The following is a 25,743-nucleotide window of genomic DNA, read 5'->3' as shown; positions in this document are numbered from 1 at the left end:
TGGATGGAACAGGGGCTGACATTTTCTTTGCCAAATCATAAAACTATCATAAAAGCTATCTTTAAATTCATATCTACTTTAAAATATATCATTAATTATATAGCTAACATGAGCAAAGTAATCATGTATTCTGAGGAAATGTGTTTTTTTGGGGGGAGGAGGAATGTTTAAAAAACAAGATAATCCTAAAGCCTATTTCTCACCCAGCATAAACAGGGATTCTGATGTATGCTGGCTAGATTTATGTCAACTTGACACAAGCTAGAGTCATCAAAAATAAAGGAGGCACAACTGGGAAAATGTCTCCATAAACTCGGGCTCTGAAAAAGCCTGGAGTGAATTTTCTTAAATAGTGATTGGTGGTGGAGAGCTCAGTCCATTGTAGGTGGAGCCATCCCTGGGCTGGTGGTCCTGGGTGCTGTAAGAAAGCAGGCTGAGCAAGCCATGAGGATCAAGCCAGTAAGCAGCACCCCTCCATGGCCTCTGCATTAGTTCCTTCCTCGATGTTTCTGCCTTGTTTGAGCTCCAGACTTGGCTTCCCACAATGGAATGTGATTTGTAAGATAAATAAACCCTTTCCTCCCAAAGTTGCTTTGGCCATGATGTTTCTTCATAGCAATAGAAAACTAAGATATGATGCTTATCAAACTGTTTACTCAACTAGAAAAAAAAAACATAATTTTTTACATTTATTTATGGCAATAATAAAACAAAAAAGTATTTTTCTTTAGCTGTACACAAATTTCATACATTAGACATTTTGGTCCATCAAACATCAGTTGTAATTGCCCTGTAGTAAATATTAATGTGTTCAGATAGGAACAGCAAGTTACTTAACAATAACTAAGCCAGTGTTCATACATCTCAAGTAAGAATAAGTAATTGAATCATATTTTGTTTCCATATTTCCACATTTCTATCTTCAAATCTAGATTTGTGTAAACATTTGATAAATTATAAGTAACAGATATCTGCCTCCTGGTGGCCATTTAATATGACTTTTTAAAAGTCCTTTTAACTTGTCTGTTAAAACACAGTGAAGGGATTTTAGTTTGGAAAACAACTCACTTTGAGGGAAACTGCAACTTTGTAAGGTGCGTTGTTTTCACAGCCTGAGATGGGGGAACACATGTGTCTCCAAAATATCTTCCTTTCTTTCCAGGCCAATTACAATTGTCTACTTTCTGTTTTAACACTTCAGACTTGAGGTGAAATATATCTATGTCTGAAACACATGTAATAACCAGAATGCAAGTGAAAACAGAGGTTAGGATACATTTATTGTCTCGTAACTATACAAAAGAACCATTCTTTTGTAACATTTGGGTTTTGATTACTTTGGAAGAACTAGCACAACCAGCACCATCTTGTTTTTTTTTTTTTTTTTCTTTTTTGATACAGGGTTTCATCAGGAAGCCTGAATTAGGCCTCAAACTTAAGGCCCTAATTTATAAGCTTCTCTAGGGTTGGAGTTACAGTCAAAGGCAAAATACTAGGTGTGGTATCATTTCAATTCATACAACTTGTTCTCCTGTTGCAGAATAACATTCTCAGAAGACATTGCTGATCTTCTCAAATCAATTGCCTGGTGGTCTGTTCTCCATTGTTCCATGGTGCTAGGATAAGATCCACTTTGGTTTGCCTGACGTTCCTTCTGTCTGCCCTTTGGGCAATGTCTCAGCATCTCAGAATTGTTGAAGTTCTTCTGTCAAGAGCTGTATTTCCTTTTATAGAGGGTGGGCAGGGTCTCTGGAGGCCCACGAGTGTCCATTTCAAGCATCCGGCTGTTGTTCTCAGGAGTCAGTAGCTAATGAAATGTTCTCAGTGTCCTTTTGACTTTACTAATGAGTGATAGCAACAAATGGAAGAGCACCTGTCATGTGGGTTCTGTCTAGTGATTCCATTTTATCTTTTATTTTATTTTTGGTCTGCAAGGACGGACGCAAGAGTGATGATCCCAGATTCTGCTTTGAGGTATTTTTGATTGCAGTTGGAATGCTAGAATCAAAGGGTGAGGTCCCTCCCAGATTATTTCTTATGTAGTCAGACCTCCGTGACTCACCTAGGTTTCCCAGCCTTGACTTTTCTCTTTCCCACTTTGAAAAACACACAGCCATTTTAACTTAGAGTGAATTCTCCTTATGTTATGGAATACCTGAAGTGAGAAACTCCTGGAAGGCCTGAATAAGCAGAATAGAGTCTATTAACTGCCAGCAGAGCTGTCCCAAGCAGAATAACAAGACACAGCCCTGACCTTCAGTTTGTCTGGGTTTTTAAAGACAGAAAACTGCAATTATAAGTACACAGAAAGGCAGCTCTGGACATCTGCAATGAGACTGTTGTTTACAGAAGACAGCGAGATAACGGTTAAAAGGTCAGGCAACTAACACTTAGGTAGGGTCACACTGCATAGATATTTAGGGCTGGTCCAATTTACCTTAGAAATTTATGCATAGTCCAGAGAGCAGTTTGACCCATGGTAATTTTTAGCAGTTAAAGTTTTCTTAGGAATACTTTCATGAGGTGGCATGAATGTAGTTCAGTATAGTTAGTGTGATACAGGAAGTTCATTAAAATTATTACGCTACAGAGCCTCTCATCTGAGTATTCCATTTCCATGGTTCCATTAGGCATCCATAAAGTTGAAAATATAAAAGGGAAAAAAGGGGACGGGGGGATAGGAGGATGGAATGTGTGACTGAATGTTTGGACCACAGGAAATTCAAGGGTTACAGCCATCCTCTGTGGTCTCAGAGGTACTGGAAAGGAAGTTTTATAGGTACCAGTTACCAACATTTTTGTTGATTTGTAGGCAGTGTTCAAGTAGAATATAGATATATGTCTATCTCTTAAAACACAAGGAAAAAAATTTGCTTTTAGAAAATTGCGCGTTTTGAAAAGTACTGAAAAATTCACTAAGCAGAGCATACAGAATCCCCTATCTTTGTCGCTCAGTATCTTCCATCTCCCACAAACATGGCCAAAGCATTGCAAGTGATGCGAATGATTCAGTTACATGTTCTTTTTATGGCCTACTTCTTCCCCTCAGCTCCTCCAACTTCCTAAAAGCCTCACTCAGCCACTGGTGATCTCTGTTGGTTTCCTAGTTTGATTTTTCCACAAAAGCATACAAGTGAAATCATGGAGTATGTGCACCTTTTTTAGGTTTGTTTCCTCCTCTTGCCATTAAGTCTTTTCTCACTTCCAATTTGTAGAGAAATTTATTAATCCATTCTGGTTTTTTGACCTTTTAGTGCTTTAAAAGTATAGCTCTGAAACATTTAGAATTTATCACAACAGAGCTGATGAAATTTTGTATGGATTCAATGTGTCTCAATACCCTCTGTTTAAATACTTGTGTTGATTTCATCCATTGGCCATGTCACAGTTATCTAATAAACTCTGTGTGCAGTGGACTATTTCTGAAGTTTGTATTTTATTCTATATTTAGCGTGTTCAGTCAAGCCAGTACAGCCTACTTTTCAATTCATGCATTCTTCTAATATGCTTTAACATTTACTAAGACTAGCAGTCTACCTCTGCGATCCCCCCTCAGTGGTTTTCCTGATTGTTTTATTTGTCCTTTCACATGACCATTAAACTAAACTGATGGAGCTCCAGAGAATTTCTGGAGGCATTTTTACTGAGCTTGTGTTAAGTGGTTAACCTAAGGAAGCAGGAACATCATTCTGATGGTATGTTTCTCTTTTTAGAAGCACAGTTTATTTTCCATTCTTCTAACTTTGCTTTTCCAACTTACATATTATTGGTCAAACGTATTTAAGACCTTTTTTTTTCCGAATTTATGTCAAGTTCTGAGAATTCTTTACCTTGTGGTGGGTTTTTATCTTACCTCAGTAAGTAGAATCTTCTTCCACTAAATTTTCTAAAGGGTTGTGTTTATATGCCACAAAGCTAAGATATGTGTTATAATATCTACTACAGCAGAGAGTACATAGAAGCTGCTGAGGCTAGAGTGACATGTGTCCTGATGGTTAGAGTGAGGAACAATATCAACTTATTGATTGTAGATGTATTAATTTTAGTTGTACTATTTGAACTGATATGTTTTAAAATTCTATCTGGGGATGAAAAGATGGCTCAGCCATTGAGAGCATATGCAGATCTTGCACAGAACCCAGGTACAGTATCCACATGATGACTGATAATCAACTGTAGGTCCAATTCCAGGAGATCCAGTGCCCTCTTCTGGCCTTCATAAAGGCCAGGTGCAGACATTATGTACATACAGATATGCAGGCAGAACACTCAGACACATACCAAAATATAAGTATGATCTTTTATAGAAAATGCAGTCTGTATCTGCTTTTTGAGTCTCCATCTTACTGGCTACTATTTGCAACTTAATGTGAAATGCCACTTATGCTACTGGAATTCTTTGTCATTTCAACTTGCTAGACACTTGACTATCTTCACGATTGCACACACAACCATAATGTAAAAGAGGTGTTATCAATTGTTATGTATTTAAGCATTTTTATTTTATAATTAAATTATTTTTTTAATTACAGTTAATTAACTTTGTATCCCAGCTGTATCTCGTTCCCTTGTTCCCTCCCATTCCCACCCTTCCTCTCTCATCTTTTCCTTACCCCTTTCCAAGTCAACTGATTGGGGAGGATCTCCTCCCCTTTCATTTGACCCTGTTTTATCAGGTATCTTCAGGACTGGCTGCAAAGTCCTCCTCTGTGGACTAGCAGGGCTGCTCCTCCCTTGGGTGGGGGTGGGGGAGGTCAAAGAGCCAGCCATTGAGTTCATGTCAGAAATATTCCCTGTTCCCCTTATTAGGGTACCCACTTGGATACTGAGCTACCATGGGCTACATCCAAGCAGGGGTTCTAGGTTATCTCCATACATGGTCCTTGGTTGGAGATACAGTCTCACAAAATCTGTACCCAGATTCCCTGTTCTCTCCCCCAGCTTCTCTTCTCCTCCCCTCTCCCTTCCACTACAACTGAATCATCACACTGTGTTCTAAGCGTGTGCTACTGTCATTTTCCTCCTGTGTCGTTTTAATTGATAAATTTCAGTTAATAAATTTCTAATGTTGACCTTCTCTTTAGAACTCAGAGAACTGCTCTGACTGCCAACAACCCCTGGACTGAACATGGAAAAGGCTTTCCTCATCAAATAAGAGTCTATGGTGTGTATTTCTTCTCAGTGACAACCCAAGATGAGCAAACTTGTCTGTCACCTTCACAGTGAGCGGAAATATACCTTTTCATTCCTCTCGGGTTTTTATAGAAAATTGTTTGTGATTGTGGCAAACAATGTAAATAAACCAGGTAAGCTCTTGTCATAATCATTTCCACAGTCATGAACTTAGAGAGCTTAAAATTTATGAAAAACTAGTGAAAATAAAGAATTTTAGTGCAGGGCTCACACATTACCTATGCTCTAGAATTTTAGCATGAAAAACAGTACTTTTTCATTCATTCTTGAAGGAACAGAAACAGCAAACCCCTCATTTCCCATGTCATTATTTGCCCTCTGTTAACTGGAAAATGGAGTGTTCACTTCTTTTCAAGTGCCAGGGAGGACTGGCTGATTCCAATAAAAGAATCTACATTTTTTTAACATTGCACATGCCAGCATTTCATTCAAGAGCAAGCCCAGGAGGAACTGTTTTTTATTCACCGAGGGCCTGAGCTGACTTGTCTTTTATGCATAAGGAAACCTGCAAGAGGCACAACATTGCTGAAGACCGAAATACCTCTGGCTATTTGTTTTTTTAATGATACAGTTTTTTAATTATTATTATCGTTTGTTACTGTTTATTCAATTTGTATCCCAGCTGTGGCCTCTCCTTCCTCTACTCCTAACCCCCCCCCTCCATCCCTCATCTCCCATGCCCTTCCCCTAGTCCACTGATAGGGGAGGTCCTCCTCCCCTTCCATCTGACCCTAGTCCATCAGGTCTCATCAGGGCTGGCTGCATTGTCTCCCTCTGAGAACCTGCCACTGAGTTCATGCCAGAGACAACCCCTGCTCCCCTTACTAGGGAAGCCACTTGGAGACTGAGCTGCCTATGAGCTACATCATAGCAGGGGATCTAGGTTATCTCCATGCATGGTCCTTGGTTGGAGTATCATTCTCTTCAGGGTCCCCCAGACTCATGTTTTGTTTGTTTTGTTTCGTTTTTTGGCTCTGTTGGTCTCCTTTTGGAGCTCCTGTACCTTCCAGGTCTTTCTATCTCCCTCTTCTTTTGTAAAATTCCATGCATTCTGCCCAAAGTTTGGATATGAATTGCAGCCTCTGCTCCAATATCTTGATCAGTAGAGTCTTTCAGAGGCCCTCTCTGGTATGTTCCTGTCCTTTTTCCTGTCTTCTCCTGCTTCCGATGTCTATCATGTTTGCCCTTCTAAATGAGGATTGAGCATCTTCCCTAGGGTCTTCCTTGTTATTTAGTTTCTTTAGAATCTTAGATTTTAGTATGTTTATCCTATATTAAATGTCTAATAACCACCTATGAGTGAGTATATACCATGTGTGTTTTTCTGTTTCTGGGTTACTTCACTCAAGATTTTCTTTTCTAGTTCCTACCATTTGCCTGCAAATTTCATGATTTCCTTCTTTTTAGTTGCTGAGTAGTATTCCATGGTGTAAATATACCACAATTTCTGTATCCATTCCTCCGTTAAGAGATATCTAGGTTGTTTCCAGATCCTGGCTATTATGAATAAAGCTGCTACAAACATTTTTGAGCAAATGTCCTTGATGTGTAATTGGACATATTTTGGATATATACCTAGGAATGGTTTAACTGGATCTTGAGGTAGCACTATTCCTAACTGTCTAAGAAAGTGCCAGATTGATTTCCAAAGTGGTTGTACAAGTTTACATTCCCAACAGCAATGGAGGAGGGAGGGTTACCCTTTCTCTACAACCTTTAGAGCATGGTTTGTCATTTGAGTTTTTGATCTTAGCCATTCTGATGGTTGTGAAGTGGGGAAGAGCCTTGAACTCATTGGCACAGGACACAGCTTTCTTGACACAACACCATGAGCTCAGGCTCTAAGATCAACAATCAATAAATTGGACTTCATGGAAGTGAAAAGCTTCTGTAAAGCAAAGAACACTGTCCTCAGAACAAAATGACAGCCTTCAGAATAGGAAAAGATCTTCACCAATCTTACATATGACAGGGGGCTAATATCCAGAATATATAAAGAACTCAAGAAATTAAATACCAACAAACCAAATAATCCATTTAAAAAATAGGACACAGAGCTAAACAGAGAATTCTCAACAGAGGATTATTGAATAGTGGAGAAACACTTCAAGAAATGCTCAATGAGCTTCATCATCAGTGAAAATGAAAATGACTCTGAGATACCAGTTTGGATTCTTATTGAACATATCCTGCAATGGTTTTCTGCAATTGTCATAGTCTAAGTATTTTGTGAGTCTTATGAACTACAAACTTTGACTATAAAATGCATCATTGACTAAGTTTATTTGATAAACTATTCCAAATGCTTTACTTTTTAACTTGCCAAATGATACAGATAACATGAGGCTATATTGAAGTATGAGAGGTGATCTTAACAGGGTAAGTATATAACACATAGATAATGTAGAAAATATGGAGACATGAATGTCTTGTGTGTTGACGTTCTCTGTACTGGACTCTGATAACAGCATTGAACATTGCAGGTTCTTACACTCTTCTTTGGACCAGGAGTTAGAGGTTAAAAAAAACAAACAATTAGTTCATTTTTTTTCCAAATGTACCAAAAGTGAATAGCGTGTTGCATAGTCAATCTACTACATTATACAATGCACAAAAAGAGTTTCTTTTTCTATACAAATAAACAATTTATTTTTTAAATTTATATATTCACTTTACATCCCGATGGTAGCCCACTCCCTCCTCTCCTCCCAGTCCCCTCTCCCACTCCCTTTCCCCTATCGCCTTTCCCTTTATCCTCAGAAAAGGGGAGCATACCCCCATACTAATCCACCCCAGCACGTGAAGTCTCATCAGGACTGGACTCACCCTCATCCACTTTGGCCAGGCAAGGCAGCCCCACCAAAGAGAAGTGAGCAAAAACAGGTAAAAGAGTCCACGCCATAAACAGCACCCACTCAACTCACTAGGGAACCCACAGGAAAATTAAACTGCCCATTGGCTACCCAAGTCCAACAGGGAGTCCAGGTCCAAGCCATGCTTTATCCTCGGTTGGAGCTTCCATCTCTGTAAGCCTCCACAGGTCTAGGTTAGTTGACTATGTTGGTCCTCTTGTGGCATCCCTGTCCCCTCTGGGTCCTTTCATCTTTGGGAATTGCTCAGACACTTTCTCAGAAAAGCAGAAATAGTATTACCTCAAAACACAGCGATACCTCTTCTGGGAATATGTCCAAAGGATGCTCCACCATACCACAAAGACATTTTCTCAACTATATCCACAGCAGCTTTACTCATAATAACCAGAAACCGGAGACAACCGGTTTCTGGTTATTATGAGTAATAACCAGATGTCCCTCAACCAAAGAATGGATAAAGAAAATATGATGCATTTTCACAATGGAATACTACTCAGCGGGCAAATGGATGGAACTGGAAAGGATCATTCTGAGTGAAGTAACCCAGACCCTGAAGGGCACACATGGTATGTGCTCATTTATAAGTGGATAACAGACATATGTTACAGGATAACCATACTACAATCAACAGACCCAAAGAAGCTAAGTAGCATTTTCTTTATATAACAGAAAAGTAAATTAACTTTTGATAAAATTCTCTTTTAAAATTCTTTTTTTCTATTCATAGAATGATTTGTTTGTATCCTGGAATATGATAAATACTAAAATGTAATCATATAGCCCCAATAACTTTAACTATTCTTTATTTTATTTTATTTTTATTAATTACAGCTTGTAATCACTTTAGATCCCAGCTGTAGCCCCTCCCCTACCCCCTCCCAATCCTACCGTCCCCCCTCCTCTTCTCCTATGCCCCTCCCCCAGTCCAATGATAGGGGAGGAAGACTGGAGAGGTCTTCCTCCCCTTCCATCTGACCATAGTCTATCAGGTCTCATCAGCACTGGCTTCTTTGTCTTCCTCTGTGGACTGGTAAGGCTGCTCTCCCCTCAACTTTAACTATTTAAACAAAAGAAAGTTTCCATGTAAGTTTTCTTTCATATACTTGTTTTAAATGAAATTTCTCCTAGTTAATTCCTAACAAAAACACTAGGGGGCAGAGAAGCACCATTTACATGCCTTCTTTTGTAGCATATGCATAATGTATGCTAACCATCTGATTTCTTAAAGATTTATATTTTTATAAAATTGAATGAAGTACAAGTAAATTGCAGAAATGTCCCTAAATCTCTCATTTTGCTTGACAATTATGAAACATTTTAATACCTTTAAAATCTGAGTAAAGTTCAAATGTAAATTATGAGTTATTATTTCTGACATGAACTCAATGGCTGGCTCTTCGACCCCCAGCCCACCCCGAGGGAGGAGCAGCCTTGCTAGGCCACAGAAGAGGACATTGCATCCAGTCCTGAAGAGACCTGATAAGCTAGGGTCAGATGGAAGGGGAGGAGGTCCTCCCCTATCAGTGGGCTTGGAAAGAGGCAGGGAGGAGATGAGGGAGGGAGGGTGGTATGGGGAGAGAATGATGGAGGGGCTACGGCTGGGATACAAAGTAAATAACCTATGATTAATATAAAAAAATAAAAATTATTATTAAAAAAGTAAAAAAAAAAAAAAATGAGTTCTTTTCTCCAGAAAAAATGGAACCAACAAGACACTTATTTTTGAATAAAATTTACCATACAGAATTGGCTTTTCAACATAGAATCTGAACTTTTTCTAATCTCTGGAGATTAAAAAAAAACTGGAGATCTTCCCAGGAGCACTGCTGGCGTGATTCCGACAGAGGACAAAAGCCTGGACACGCAGGAGCTCGGAGAACCGGAGAACACAGGGGTCCCCTGTTCCACAACCCAACCCGGAAGGAAGGGACTAGTGGTGGACTCTTCCTTCCTTTTCTGTTGTTGGTTTGTTCTTCCCCTTTGAACTTAGTGATGGAGATGATGATGATGACCACCGAGGCTGGGAGGAATTAGTTTTCAGAAGCAGCACCACAGCCTTTGATCTGGCCTTTCTCAACATAGTGAAGTAGATTCAAAATTATCCGTCATAAAAAAAGACTTTCTATTCCCTCTGGGATTACATGTTATCTGAATTAACCACCATTTAAGAAATAAAATACAACTGTAAAACAGTGAGTATCAGCATTCCTTAGCATTTTAAATATTGAAAATGCTGAACACTAATAAGCCATGGACTAATTTTTAGAAAAGTGACCAGCATACAATTAAATGTTCTGTCATTCAATACTTGTGAAATCTTAATGTATACAAACTGTCACCAATTAAAGGTAACTCAATTTTGTAGCCTAACTATAAGCATATACTTTTAACTCTCCGGGGTCTGAATTTTATGATGAAATTTTGTAAAATGAAAACTAAATTTTCTATTGGCATTTCCAAACTCAGCAATTGAATATCTTTTAAAAAAAAAGCATTTTATTTACAAAATTTAGTGAATAATTCATCAGTGACAAGAGAAAGCGTAGCTTAAGCACACAAATGAAAACACTGAGGGGCCTGTAGGTGCTCTGAGCCTTTGTCCTACCACCCAGGCTTTTGTGTCTAAACAAGCTTTGCATTTCAGATACGATGTGCTTCTAGTTAACATACTCAACTTTGAATCTTAGCTTTCTCAAACGATAGTTCTGTGGCCCTGTGAAAACATACCTCTGTGAACACAATGATCTCAATCCTCCAAAGGGGAGAACTCTTGAATGAGTTCCAGTCTCTCAAGAGAACTCCGTGAACTGGCCTCGATCCCATATGCTGTAGATCATGCAACACACCTAGCACGGAGCTCTTATTCAACAACCCTCCAGCTGTTACTACCGAAAGAGCACAACATCGTGTGTGTGTGTGTGTGTGTGTGTGTGTGTGTGTGTGTGTGTGTATGAGTGTGTGTGTGTGTGTGTGTGTGAACCATAGGCATAAAGGTGGCTCTGGAAGCCAGAAGAGGGAGGGTGTTGGATTCCCTGGAAATCACCTTGCAGTTGTGAGTCACCGAGTGTGGGTGCTGGAAACCAAATCTACGCTCTCTGTAGAAGCATGTTGTAAGCAAGTGCTTCTAATCATTGAGGCATCTCTTCGGTCCACAGGTGTGGCATTTTGTGGGACTAAGTTGTAAAAGATGGAACTCCTTCAAAGTACTCCTAGTGTTTGTCACAGGTCATTCAATTGCTCCTACATACTGTACGTTCCTGTACAAACAATTCTCCGTAGGTTACTCAAGTTATCTCCTTTCAAAAAATTTCAATAAACATTCATGCAATCATAAATAATGTTGGAATGATTGCAAACCAAAGTTGAGGATCTGCAACTGTGATAGATTCAAGAAGGGATTACTTTCAAACATAATGACATGATCTCTGACCTTAAAAGTGACAACTGTCCTCTCCAGATTTGACTATTTCCCACTTCTTTCATAAGATTCCCTGCACTCTGCCCAAAGGTCGGCCATAAGTCTCAGCATCTGCTTTGATAGTCTGCAAGGCAGAGCCTTTCAGAGGCCCCTTGTTCCCTGTTTTCTCCTTCTTCTGATGTCTATCCTCTGTGCCTTTCTGGATGGGAATTGAGCCTTTTAACAAGAGTCCTCTCTCTTGATTAGTTTCTTTAAGTGTACAGACTTTATGGCCAAACTTTGGGCAGATTGCAGGGAATCTTATGAAAGAAGTGGGAAATAGTAAGATCTGGAGAGGACAGGAACTCTGCAAGAAGAGCAACAGAACGAAAAAATCTGAGCAAAGGGGTCTTCCCTGAGACTGATACTCCAACCAAGTACCATGCATGGAGATAACCCAGAACCCCTGTACAGATGTACCCCATGACTGTTCAGTCTCCTAGTGGGTTCCATAGTAGTGGGAACAGGGACTGTCTCAGACATGAACTGATTGGCCTGCTCTTTGATCACCTCCCCCTGAGGGGGGGGAACAGCCTTACCAGGCCACAGAGGAAGACAATGCAGCCACTCCCGATGAGATCTGATAGAGTAGGATCTGAAGGAAAGAGAGGAAACCTCCCCTATTAGTGGACTTGGGGAGGGGCATGTGTAGAGAAAGAGGAGGAAGGGGGGATTGGAAGGGGAGTGGGGAGGGAGCTACAGGGGGATACAAAGTAAATAAAGTGTAATTAATAAAAATAACAAAATAATAATAAAAGTGACAACTGAGTGAGTTTGAACAAGGGCTAAAAGGTAAAGAAAGAAACATGAGAGAGAAAAGAGCAAGCAAGAGGAACAGGGAAGTAGGAGGAAGGAGGCTAATAAAGGAAGGGAAGAGAGCAGACTGGGGAAAGGAGAGAGAGAGAGAGAGAGAGTTGTTGGAGCAAGTCGAGGAGACCTATGACTATAAACACATGCAATGAACAACATCATGATAGCGTGGTTCTCTCTATTGTATTGGAACGAGTTTTAGTGACACATGCCTGTAATCCCAGCACTCAGGGGAGGCAATGGCAGGCAGATCTCTGTGAGGCCAGCCTTGTCTGCAAAGTGAGTCCAGGATGGTCAAGGCTACACAGAGAAACTCTGTCTCAGAAAACAAATGAACGAAAAACAAAAAATAGAATAAGAGTTCATACATCTATGATACATAAATATATTAATGTGTGTCATGTAGGAAAGATTCCCTATACCACATAGAGTTGTAGATAAAGACATAGAGTACAAAGCTGCCAAGCAGAAAAGTTTCTGCCTGATCTGAGTGTTCAGTTTACATAAGCACCCTAAGGACAGACCCACTTCAGGAAGCTCGAGTATGTATTATGTAAAAGCTACTGCAGTGCTACAATTTTCCCATCAGCCTTCCCAGACTTGCCTTGATGAAGAAGTCATTACTCAGCTAGAAAGCGAAAGTAATTTTTTTTTTCTTTCTCTTGTTGTTTGTAAAGAACTATGAAGTGGTTCCAGGCAGCTTCACTCTGTGTGAAGAAAACAAGACAGAAGTGCAGCATGCTGTGCTGCTTTTCAATTTGGCTTTTTAAATGTCCACTTGCAGGTGATAAATCTTTAATTTGAAAGCAAAATTTAATTCACTTCAAATTTCTTGCTGCTCTAGAAGGAGTAAGAGATTTTAGAAATAAGACACACGCGAAGTGCTTCAGGTTCCTAATGTTATGACTTCAGGCGTGTTTTCTACCACCCAGGCCTAGATCCAAGCACCCTTACTATGTTTGCCACCTGGAAACAGAAAATGTTAATGCTATACTGTTTGAACCGAACTTAAAATACTTTTGCCGCCAGAGTCAACAAGCCTCAGCTAGGAATTTAATGACCAATCTGAAGAGAATGAAAGACTATTTATATAGATGTTTGGGGGCAGAAGGAAGGCGTGGAGTGATAGAGCCTTGAACTAACATTTATATCTTGCCAAACTAATAAGGAAAGGCATATTGAATAAATACTCAAATGAAAGATTTAGATTATAAGCATACTAATCTGTATCTTTTAATCATGACTTCTTAAGAATTTATTTTGATAACTCATACACACACACATTGATCATATCATACCAAGTTTACTTCTTACCTCCCGGCACAACCTCCCACAAAACATTACCCTCCTACCTTCATGTCTTTTTTCTTTTTTGTTTTGTTTTACTCTTAGCATACCAAGTCCAGTCATAGCTGCCTGCTGGGATATGGAGTGGTTTTATTGGCTTGATCCATAAAGGATTTTTAAAACACATCTTTAGTTTTGTTTAACCAACCTTGTAACCACTACTTTTCACTGGTTACATTTGCCTCATCCTTGTTTCAGCATTCCTCTTTTTTTTTTCCTTTTTTAAAATTAATTAATTAAATTTACATCTCGGTCATAGGCTTCTCCCTCTTCTCCTCCTAGTCCCACCCTCACTTCCATAAACTCACTCCCCTAGTCCTCAGAATACGGAGGCCCCCCTTCCCAGACACCCCAGCTCATCTGTTCACATGAGGACTGAGTTAATCTTCCTCCCCTGTGGCCTGGTAAGGAAGTGATTAGAAAGCAGGTAACATAGTCCATGTCACAGATATTACCCACTCCCCTAACTACTGGGCTGATATGAAGCCTAAGATGCCTGTTGGACTTATCTTCTTGGGGTCTGTGCATTGCAGTATGTCAATCCTGTGCTATATGACTAAAATCCACTTATAAGTGAGTATATACCATATGTGTCTTTCTGTTTCTGGGTTACCTTACTCAGGATGATTTTTTTTTCTAGTTCCATCCATTTGCCTGCAAATTTCATGTTTTTCCAAGTTTTTAAAAGCTGAGTAGTATTCCATTGTGTAAATGTACCACATTTTCTGTATCCATTCCTCTATTGAGGGATAGCTGGGTTATTTCCCATTTGTGGTTATTACAAATAAAGCTGTTATGAACATGGTTGAGCAAATGTCCTTGTATGGTGGAACATCTTTCGATGTAGACCCAGGAGTGGTATAGCTGGGTCTTGAGGTATGGCTATTCTGTTATCTGAGAACAAGAAAGCACCTGATTGATTTCCAAAGTGGTTGTACAAGTTTGCACTCTCATCAGCGATGGAGGAGGGTTCCCCTTTCTCCACATCCTCTCCAGCATGTGCTGTCACTTGAATTTTTGGTCTTAGCCATCTGACAGGGTTAAGATGAAATCTTAGAGTCATTTTGATTTGTTTTTTCCTGATGACTAAGAATGTTGAGCATTTAAAGGACACTATCAATAGAAAAAAACCGACAGTTTGCAAATTAGAAAAAGATCTTCAGCAACCATACATCTGACAGAAGGTTAATAAAAGAACTCAAGAAGTTAAACACCAACAAACTAAATAATCCAAATAAAATTGGGTACAGAGCTAAACAAAGAATTCTCAACAGAGGAATCTCAAATGGCAGAGAAGCTCTTGTTAAAGCTCTAATGTTTACCTGTTTACTGTTTTGCTAAGAAAGTGAAGTGTTTCTGGATCTGGGTTACCTAGACCTGGGAAGAGCAGGTCTGGAGTGGGTGGGGCTCAGAGAAAAGAGAAATCATGGTCAGGGGTATCTCTGTGACAAGCTGGAGGCCTAACACAGGTTAGGCTTCTGGGAGGATATGGGGATGACTTTAGCTGAGATTCCTAGTAGCAGGAGTTATGAAGATTGAAGAGGACAGAACTTCTAGTGGAGGGAGGGGATCAACAACCCATCCACAAAAATTGCAACCCAAAATTTACCCTGCTTACAAGATGTGCAGAGATAAAGATGGAGCAGAGATTGAGGGAATATCCAATCAATGTCTGACCTAACCTGAGACCTACCCCATGGGAGAAAGCCAGTCCCTGACACTGTTAACGATACTCTGCTCTGCTTGCAAAAAGGAGCCTAGCATAGCTGTCCTCTGAGAGGCTCCGCTCAGCAGGGGATAAAAATAGAAGCTGAGACTCACAGCCAAACATTGGGCAACGTATAGGGAGTCTTATGGAGAAGTGGGGGAAGGATAGGACCTGGAGGTGACAGGAGCTACACAAGAAGACCAACAGAGCCAATTAACTAATGGCCCTGAGGGGCTGAAGCACGCATGGACTGGACCTAGGCCCCCTACATAGATGTAGCCGATGGACAGCTTGGTTTTCATGTGGTTCTGATTGGGCCTCAAGGGAAGCAGCAGCTGCCTCCAGCATGGACTTTATTGTCAGCTTTTTGATAACTTCCCCTTTCTGGGCTGCCTTGCCTGGCCACAGAGGAAGGGAATGAGCTCAGTCCGGATTGGTCTTGATGAGTTGGAGTGGGTTGCTGGGGTGGGAGATCCCCTTTTTCTGAGGCATGTATTTGCTTATATGTGGATATTAGCTATAAGTAAATGATATCCAATCTTCAGTCTGTAGAATCACAGAGGTTGGGTATAGAATCAGAGAATAAAAGGCATAGATAATCTTGTTAGGAAAGGAAAATAGAATAGATAGTTACAGACAGATGGGGTAAGGATGGAATGGGAAGATCAAATGTGATGGGAGAGAAGGAAGGGAACACAGGAAGAGACAGCTAAAATGAGGGGTCATTTAAGGAGTGGAATGTAAACCAAATATAATAGAAGCTTCCATATATATATATATATATATATACACACACACACATATATATAAAGGCAAGCTGATGAAATCACCAAATAATGGGAGAGATCAAGTCCCAACTTGTTGTCAGCAAATGAAGCTTCCACTGCTGGGATTGGGTTTCATCTAATTGAGTCTTGGCCATGGAAATCTCCAAACAAGCCAAGCTGTTGCCAAGACTGCTTGGCAAAACAAACTGTGGAGGTTACTCTCCACAAACCGTCGATAAGTCCACATTGATAAAGATGATAACTACACAACTCAGTGAACATGGAGACGTGGAGCTGGTGGCTACATAGAGCCTTCATCTGCACATGCTGCTATCTTTAGTGTGAGAAGATACTCTGCACGCTGCTAAGAAAGAAATGGAAACACCAACCCAACCAAAACCCCTTTGAACTTCAAAGGCATCTTCCCTGCAAGTTAAGCTGGGGCAATGGTGGCACAAAATTTGGGGAATAACCAATATCTGATTTGACTCAAGGACCACTCTGTGAGATGGAGCCCATATGAACACTGCTTGGTGATCAAGAGCCGTGGACCTATGGTGAAATCGAATAATACTTGTCTTTAAAAACCAGCAATAAAATGACTCCTAATGACACTGTGCTATAATCACAGATCAGTGTCCTTGCTCTCTGGCATCAAAGAAGCTTTCTCCTCCAGCAGATGGTAAGAAATACAGAGATGTACAGCTGGGCATCTCTACATTATGCAGAGAATAAGAGACCTTGGAACAGTCAACCCTAAATGAAATGTCTCTATCAAATCCCTTTTTTAGGGCTCAGGGAATACCATGGAAGAGGCAGAAAGAGTATAAAAGTCATAGGGAGACGGAGGGAAAAAAAGAAAAGAATCATAGGGATGGAGCACACCAAGAAAAGGGGCCTTCTAAATCAACATGATCTAAGCTCATATTAAATCACAGAGACTGAAGCAGCATGCACAGGGCCTGCACAGGTCTGCACCAGGTCTCTTTAACATAGAGTGGGACACAGTGACTGATAATAGGTTATAAGAATTCAGTGAAATTGTGGGGGGTATGCCATAATGATATTATATACACCTTAACCATTATGTGTTAAATAAAATCATCCCTACTTAAAAGCTGTTTAAGTCATGCAGTTTGCTCGTAATTTCACCAAATACTTTCTGACTGTCATCAACTGAAATCTTAAACTAATCATTGCAAGTTCATAATAGACCTAAGCAAATATGTTGAAGTACTATCAATCATGAGTGGTTAGCTGCTATGCTATATACTCACCATCAAAAACAAAAGACCAAGGAGCAAAAGGTTGTTATGCGAGATATCAACATTAGAGCAAACTTTATCATCTAATACCAATATTACAGCTACTGATAGGTCAGAATAGCATGTGATAACGTCACTAGGCAACACATTTCCTCCTGGCACCTGGAGAGCTGAAGGAGGACAGTGAGGCAAGGATAGCCTCAGTGGTTTTAGGATAGCAAGATATTATCAAACAAACCAGCAAAACCCAATGAAGGTCATTGCACCAAGTGTTGTGTTTGCTCATGCTTGCTAGATCACTTTCTTTTTTTTTTAAATTTAATTAAATTTATTTTATTTTTCATTACACTTTATTTACTTTGTATCCCCCCTCTAGTTCCCTCTCTCCTCCCCTCCCAGTTCCTCCCTTTTTCCCTTTTCTCCATGCATGCCCCTCCCCAAGTCCACTGGTAGGGGATGTTCTCCTCCCCTTTCCTCTGATCCTGGTTTGTTAGGTCTCATCAGGAGTGGCTGCGTTGTCTTCCTCTGTGGCCTGGTAAGGCTGCTCCCCCCTCAGGGGGAGGTGATCAAAGAGCAGGCCAATCAGTGCTAGACCACTTTCTTATGAAAGTTATTATTAATAAATGATTCCTCCCAGTGACAACGGTAAATTTAGTTTTCAGGGTAGAAGAAAAATGTGTGAAGTGTAGCCTTTCTTGAAGACTGTGTCAGTCCACCTGAGTCTAGCTAGCTAGTCTGTTAGCCATTGCCAGATGGCTTCCACTTCAATGGGGAGCAATACCCTCTCAGTTGGCGACACCCTTTATGAGGAGGACAGTTGTTTAGAGAAGAAAGCAGATATTGATCATTAGTCAACACTGAGGTTACACTTTTGAGTAAGGGGCATTAGAGGCAATAAGAACGTTGGCTACAAAAGGGAGAAGATGCTCATAATAACAGAGGCAATAAGGGTTAAGAATTTTCTATCAGAGAAATTTCAAATAATTTCCAAAAATTTAATAAGAACCACTGTAGTTTTCAAAATAATATTATAATTTTTGAAAATTGATGTCCAATAATTATGGTAAAATAAATTTCTTTGACACTATTTAGACTTCCTTCTTGGGCAGATATGCAGGTTATGTGTTGAGAGCACATAAATGGAGAAGATTCTCATTTGTGCTCTGTTTATCTCTTAGCTGCTAAGAAACACAAGTTTACACAGGCTCAAGAAATCTCAGGTCTCTTAGGAACAGCAAACAACTGATTCAAGTCAAAGAAAGGCAATAGGCTTACTTTCAGTATACTTCTAAATCAGAAATAAGTAAATAGAACAGTGTATTTTCAAGGTAAAATGCTGTAAACAAGTTTTCTACAATTTGCTTCAGATGGTAACATTTGTGTACCCATTTAATGGCATATAATTTCATTTGAATATAGAATTTTCACTTAGACTCGCTCTAATCTAAAGCAAATCCAACTAATCAATTATATTAGTAATTAGCATATGTTTTTAGGGTGAATTTTCACATATTTATTTCGATTAAAAGGTGGCTACTGGAAGTATATTATTTAAGAGATGTGCTTTTTACAAAACAGCCATAAGATTTTTAAAAACATAGAAATGTCTGTTTATTTCAATGGTTTAAATCAAGAAGTTTTTCTTCTCTGACAGCAGTAAAAATACCCTGACATCATCCATCAGCACCAGCATCACCAGAATTATCAATTAATGCTTGTGATAAGCAAGCTTTATCAATCATAACAAGACAAAAGATCATCCTGAGTGAGGTATCCCAGAAGCAAAAAGACACACATGATTTATACTCACTTATAAGTGGATATTAGACATATAATATAAGATAATCATACTAAAATCTGTACACCTAAAGAAGCTAATCAAGAAAAAGGACCCGGGGTAAGATGCTCAGTCCTCATTCAGAAAGGCAAAAGGGATGGATATCAGAAGAGGGAGAAAACAGGGAACAGGACAGGAGCCTACCACAGAGGGCCTCTGAAAAACTCTACCTTGCAGGGTATCAAAGCAGAGGCTGAGACTCATAGCCAAACTTTGGGCAGAGTGCAGACTACCAGGAATAGCGCTTCCTCAAGATCCAACCATACCACTCCTAGGCATATATCCAAAAGAGGCTCAAGAATACAATAAGGACATTTGTTCAGTTTGTAGCAGCTTTATTTGTAATAACCAGAAGCTGGAAACAACCCAGATGCCCCTCAACTGAAGAATGGATACAAAAATTGTGGTACATCTACACAATGGAATATTACTCAGCAATGAAAAACAAGGAAATCATGAAATTTGCCTGAAAATGGTGGGATCTGGAAAATATCATCCTGAGTGAGCTATCATAGCCAAATTTTGAACAGAGTATAGGGAATCTTATGGAGGAAGGGGGATAGAAAGACCTGGAGGGGACAAGAGCTCCACAAGGAAACCAACAGTCCAAAATAATTTTTTTTAAAGAAATGAAAAACACTTAAAAAGTGTTCTATTATTTTCTTCTTCCTTCTTTTTCTAAATCATCTCTTTTGGGGGGACTACATTTGCTATGAATATAGGACAAAGCCCTTCATTCTTCCCTGTATTGGAATTTTAATTCGGAACATGGCTGCTCTGTCAAGAGATTGCAGCCAAAGACCTTCTAGGCCTGTATGATCCGGCTGGAATACAGACACACCTTTAATTCCAGGAGGCAGAGGAAAGCAGATATCTGAGTTCAAGGCCAACCTGGTATAAAGTAAGTTTCAGGTAATGAGAAGCTTAGGTCCAGGTGGTACACGCCTTTAATGCCAGCACTCAGGAGAGAGGCGTGCAGCTCTCTTAGTTCTCTGTCAGTGCTGTTCAGGCAATTCAGTTTAGTCAGTGAGTTGAGAGGCAGTGCGGTGCAGTTAAGTTTGTGGGCAGTTCAGTGTGTGTAATTCAGAGGCAATTTTTACTGGCAAAGTTTTACAGAGACAGGTGAAGGAGAGAATAAGCTAGATAGAGGTGAAGACAGAACAAGCCAGAGAATGATAAGGACCCAGAAGATTAGAACATATTGCCAAAGTTAGTATGAGGCCAAGCAGATCAATTCGGTCAGAGGCTGAGAGACGAGCCAGTTTGAATCAGTCATCTTGGAGAGGAGGTTGAGCCACAACAGCTGAGTCGAGCAAGCCAGCAAGAGTCCAGAAAGAACTAGAAAGGGTGAATTTATTCACAGTAAGTCTCAGAGGCTGAAAGCATTCTAGGCTTAGCTTAGATTGTGCAGAGGTTAGAAGCTTCCAAGACTAGGCCTAGGCTAGCAGAAGGAGGTAGTAAGCCTCTGAGATGACAATTACCTCAAGTCAATAAAAGTGACTTTTACACTTTCCCTTCTCTAAAACATTGCTTACATCAAAATCATTTCTGTTAGAGACTGATGCATGGCTCATCAGAGATCCATGAATCTTGGGTGTTTTCATTTCTCTAGTGACTTCATTCCTCCACTAAGAAAGTTGTGTGTTTTATGTTTTACGAAAGACTATATGAATTGTGCTGTTCTTAAGGTATTCTTAGAATCTGGAAAAATGTGGTGCTACAATACTTTAATCTCAGCTCTTGGGAGGTAGAAGCAGGTGGATCTCTATGAGCTAAAGGACAGATCTACTTATTTATTGAGTTACAGTGCTGCTGCACTTATTTAAAAAAGATGAGAAAAGGAAAGAAAGAAAGAAGAAAGAGGAGAAAAGAAAGTAATAAAAAAAGAAAGTTTGCTAAAACTCCCGTGAAGCCTTTCTCATTTGAGTAGGAAATTGAAAAATTATTTGCTATTTCAATTTCATTAACTGCTTCCATCCTATTGATTTACTTTATACTACTTTTTATTTCACCAGGAAAGATATCCACCCCTGTGAGTACTTCTTTTTTTTGTAATTTTTTTTAACTTGATTCTTCACATACATTACAGTTTCACTACTCCTCCCAGTACCTCCCCTTTTTTGTCTTCTAGATCTACTCCTCCTCCATTTTCCCTTCAATGTAAACAAAAGTCCTCTCAGAGACATCGACTGAACATGGCATAATAAATCACAATAAGATTAGGCACAAACCCTCATTTCAAAGCTAGGCAGGACACCCTGGTAGAAGGAAGAGGTTCTCAAGCACAGGCAGAAGAGACACCAGCACAGTTGAAACTTCCCACAGTTGGAAGTCTCACAAGAACATAGGAACGTATGTGGAAGGAAAAGAACACAGAGTCCTGGAATTCTGTATTACCTGTGTTTTCAAGTGTCCAGTGAGATCCGGAAATGTGTCTCCTGTCCATATAGATTGATGGTTTTGATAGAAGCACTCTTAGAAGAAATCTTTTCTTTTTTTTAAATATTTTTTTATTTTTAAATAATTTTATACATTCACTTGCATCCCAGCTGTAGCCCTCTTCCTCTTTCCCTCTCAATCTTCCCCTCCCTCCATCCCTCCCTCCCTCCTTCCCTCCTTCCCTCATCTCCTCCCTGCCCCCTTCCAAGTCCACTGAGAAGGGGTGTCCTCCTCTCCTTCTATCTGGCCCTAGCTTATCAGGTTTCTTCAGGATGGTTGCAATGTCCTTATCCATGGCCTAGCAAAGCTGCTCCTCCCTCGGGGGGAGGCGGGGGAAGGCTCAATGAGCCAGACATTGAGTTCATGTCAGAAACAATTTCTGTCTCCCTTAGTAGGGAACCCACTTGGATACTGAGCTACCATGGGCTATGTCTGAGCAGAGGGTTGTAGGTTATATCCATGCATGGTCTTTGTTTGGATAAATAGTCTCAGAGAAGATCCCTGTGCCCAGATATATCTGGACCTTGTGGGGCTCCCTGTCCCCTCTAGGTTATACTAATTCCTCCTTCCTTCATATGATTTCTTACACTTTGCCAAAGGCTTGGTATGGGTCTCAGCATCTGCTTTGATACACTGCTAGGAAGAGTCTTTCAGGTGCCTTCTGTGGTAGGCTCCTGTCCAGTTACTTGTTTTCTCCTAAGAAGAATTCTTTTCTATGAGTCATCGAAGGCAGGATGAACAAATGGGAAAACTATTTTAAATAATTTAAATTAGCTAAGATGAAGTAGCTAAGGTACACAGAATATTTACATATTCATAAGAAACCATTGAAAAAGAGATCAAACTGGACAGAGTGGAAGGTGCAACCTGAACTGTTATGTATACAAAGAAATAATCAACCCGTAACTCTTAAAAATGGACAGGAATCAGAGGTAAGGCAGCTATGAGATGAGGGAAGGTAAGTCCTGTGTGTGCTGCTGAGAACAGTGCACACCAACCGGTACAGCAGCACAGAGAGCAATCTGGGCCCACTCCTTGGGAATAAATAAAGCCTCGTAATCAAATCCAGGGGTGCATCCAAGAGGAACCTGAGAGCAGGTTCATAAGGGGACATGCACAAAGATGTTCATTGTAGCCACAGCTTAGAGGCAACTGGCTGTCCTTCACGACTGGAATGGGAAGGCAACGTATGATACCTGCATCAGTTACGTTATCATCCATCATTCAGAGCAGTTACGGAGCGCTGCTACATACTGGCAAATCTCTGGACACACGTTGGCATTTTTAATTCGAAAATTAAATCAAACCTCCAAAATAGTGGTGTACACTTATAATCCTATCGCTTAGGAGACATAGTCAAGAGGATTCCATCTTCACGGATAGCCTCAGCCACATAGTAAATTACAGGCCAGACAGGGCTCAGTGAGATGTTGTCTCAAAAAACAATTTAAATGCAAATTTTAAGTAAACAGAAATCCATAGTAAAATACCATTTGTGTACATTAAATCCAGAAACATATATAAAACAGCACCACTTGCGTTTGAAGGGATCACTTGTACCCACGGGTTTCTGTGACTGTAGAGCATTAAAGGTGTCTGTAGTGAGGAGGCTGTTGAACAGTGCTAAAAAGAGAATGAATGACAAGACTGCAAGTTACTTAGAAAGACATATTAGACTGTAGAATTAATTCATTACCTGGCATTAAATATACAAATTCTATTGCCCAAGCTCTGTAAGTTAAATTGGAAAGGTCTTATGCAGTGAGAAAACATGTATACAAGTGCTATCTCTCTTTACTCTTTCCTAGAATGTGCCGGGCAAACACGGTTTTCTTAACAAGGCTTATGACATTGCACTGTTAGTGGTCCCTATCTCTCCATGTCTTATGCAGATCCTTTTCTAACTGAGAACAGAAAGACGTGGTTCTCTTACTCATGGAGAATAATGCAGCTGTACATCAGCAGAAAGATGAAGTCTGCTTTAAGCTTTTCTTTATCAAAGCTTCCTTTCTCATTTGGCCTTTTCTTGCTTCGGACACCTTTTTCCTCAACAAATCTCCATGTCCTACAGCATACATTATATTCCTTTCTGATTGTGAAAACCTGTAATCAACCATTCCTAATTTTTTCTCTCTCGACAGATAAATAAATTTTGCCTTTTACTTCAATCTGAAAAGAAAGAAATAAAGAAACTTGCCTAGTTCAGATCACAACAGCCTCTTCTCCTCACTTACAAAATTATTCTTTTGACATACACTAAAAATAGGTCTTTTGCTAAGGATTGCCTAAATATATCATTTTTTGAATACCAGACTGTGGCAGGTCATTCGCTTTGTGGCCACAGATGAGAGAAATTCCCCACACAGTGAAGCTGGTTGAACTGAGCGATGTTTATCACAGTGATTCAGCCTTTCATTCAGCTGCACCCTGCAAATTATCTGAAGGAGGACCAATGGCTGGCTTTCTCAAAGAAACTTGAACTTTGTGTGAGACCCGACAGAAAGCTGGAACTTCTGAACACAATGATAGTAACTGGCCTAGCCTATAGAAGCCGGAGAAGAAAAGTGGAACAGCTCCAGTGAATGCTGACAGGAGGAGAGGAACATAAAATGAACAAATCGTGTGTTTGAAGTAATAAGACAAGGTAGACTATCTGTTTCAGCTACTTCCTGCTTTGGGGGTCTGGGTCATTTTCCAAATTAGTTTTTCCTTTTGCAGGGTAAGAAAATGAGAAACTCATTATCAGCTAATTACTAACATTTGGCAGCTAAAATGATAGACAGATAACAGCTTAGGAACATAAAAAGAATAAAACTGAGAAATTCACTTTCGTGTCTGTCTAGTAGTAAAGTGAAACCTAAAATTTAATCAATGCGTGTTTGCTAAATAAATTCATGAGGAACATGAAATGAAATGGACTTTAGATGTCAGAGATGTGTGTCAAAAAAAAAAAAAAGGATTACATTATAGATTTTTAGGGGGCAGGGGAAGAAATGTAGACAATCAGAAGAATGTATGTTATTTATGTTGGAGGCAACACTCCTGTAACATAAAAGTGCCTGGAGCCACGAGGCAGTGGTGGTGCACGCCTTTAATCCCAGAGCTCAGGAGGCAGAGGCAGGCAGATCTCTGCCAGTTCAAGGCCAGCCTGGTCTACAAAGCGAATCCAGGACTACACAGAGAAACCCTGTCTCAAAAAACAGAAGCAAAACAAACAAAGGAACTCAAAAAGTACCAGGGGTCAGCACTACAGAGAAAACCATCGAACCTGCTTTGAGAGTGAAGAGCCACTATAGAAGTGTCTATCCAAATGTATAGTAAGTGACATGTCTGAACAACTGAGTTCTTATTTGCCACAGGAAGGAGACAAGGCAGAGGTGAGAGAAACATAAGGATATCGTGGTAGGCTCTCATGTTAGGCCCAGAAGAGTCTAAATCCAAATTCTACCATTCACTTCTGGCACAAATATTGACAAAATACTAATGGGTGAGACATCTGGAAGATGGAGGTTCTCATTTTAAAAGCAAGATTTTAGACCTGTTTTGCAGATTGAATATATGATGATATGAGGCATAAAACATACTTTTAAGATGATATATGTTTTTCTTTTTATCATCAATGTGTTGTATGATGGTGTGTGTAAATGTGTGGAGGTCAGAGGACAGCCTAGGAGTTGGTTCTCTCTTTCCACTGTGGGTTCTGGAGAGCAGACTCCCATGGCCAGGTTTGCACACTGAGTACTTTCACTGTGGCCTGGCCTGGCTCTGAATGTACTTTGTTGTTGCTGTGTTGTTATTTTTTTATTATTGTTATTGATGACATTGTCCATCATCTTAATATTTGTCTTAACTTCAGGTGAAATACTTGCAATCTGCAAAGTGAATGGCTTTTTTATTTTTGTATTTTTCTGTGTGTGTGTGTGTGTTTTCCCTCTTTGGCATTTTAATAAAAGCTATCCCCAACCTCATTTGATTTGTTTTAGAAGCATGGAGGAGGGAAAAAGAAAGAAAGAAAGAAAGAAAGAAAGAAAGAAAGAAAGAAAGAAA

Source organism: Psammomys obesus, unplaced genomic scaffold (genome assembly GCF_907164565.1).
Source record: "Psammomys obesus unplaced genomic scaffold, mPsaObe1.curated_primary_1811, whole genome shotgun sequence".
NCBI lineage: Eukaryota > Metazoa > Chordata > Mammalia > Rodentia > Muridae > Psammomys > Psammomys obesus.
This window is presented reverse-complemented; position numbering follows the sequence as displayed.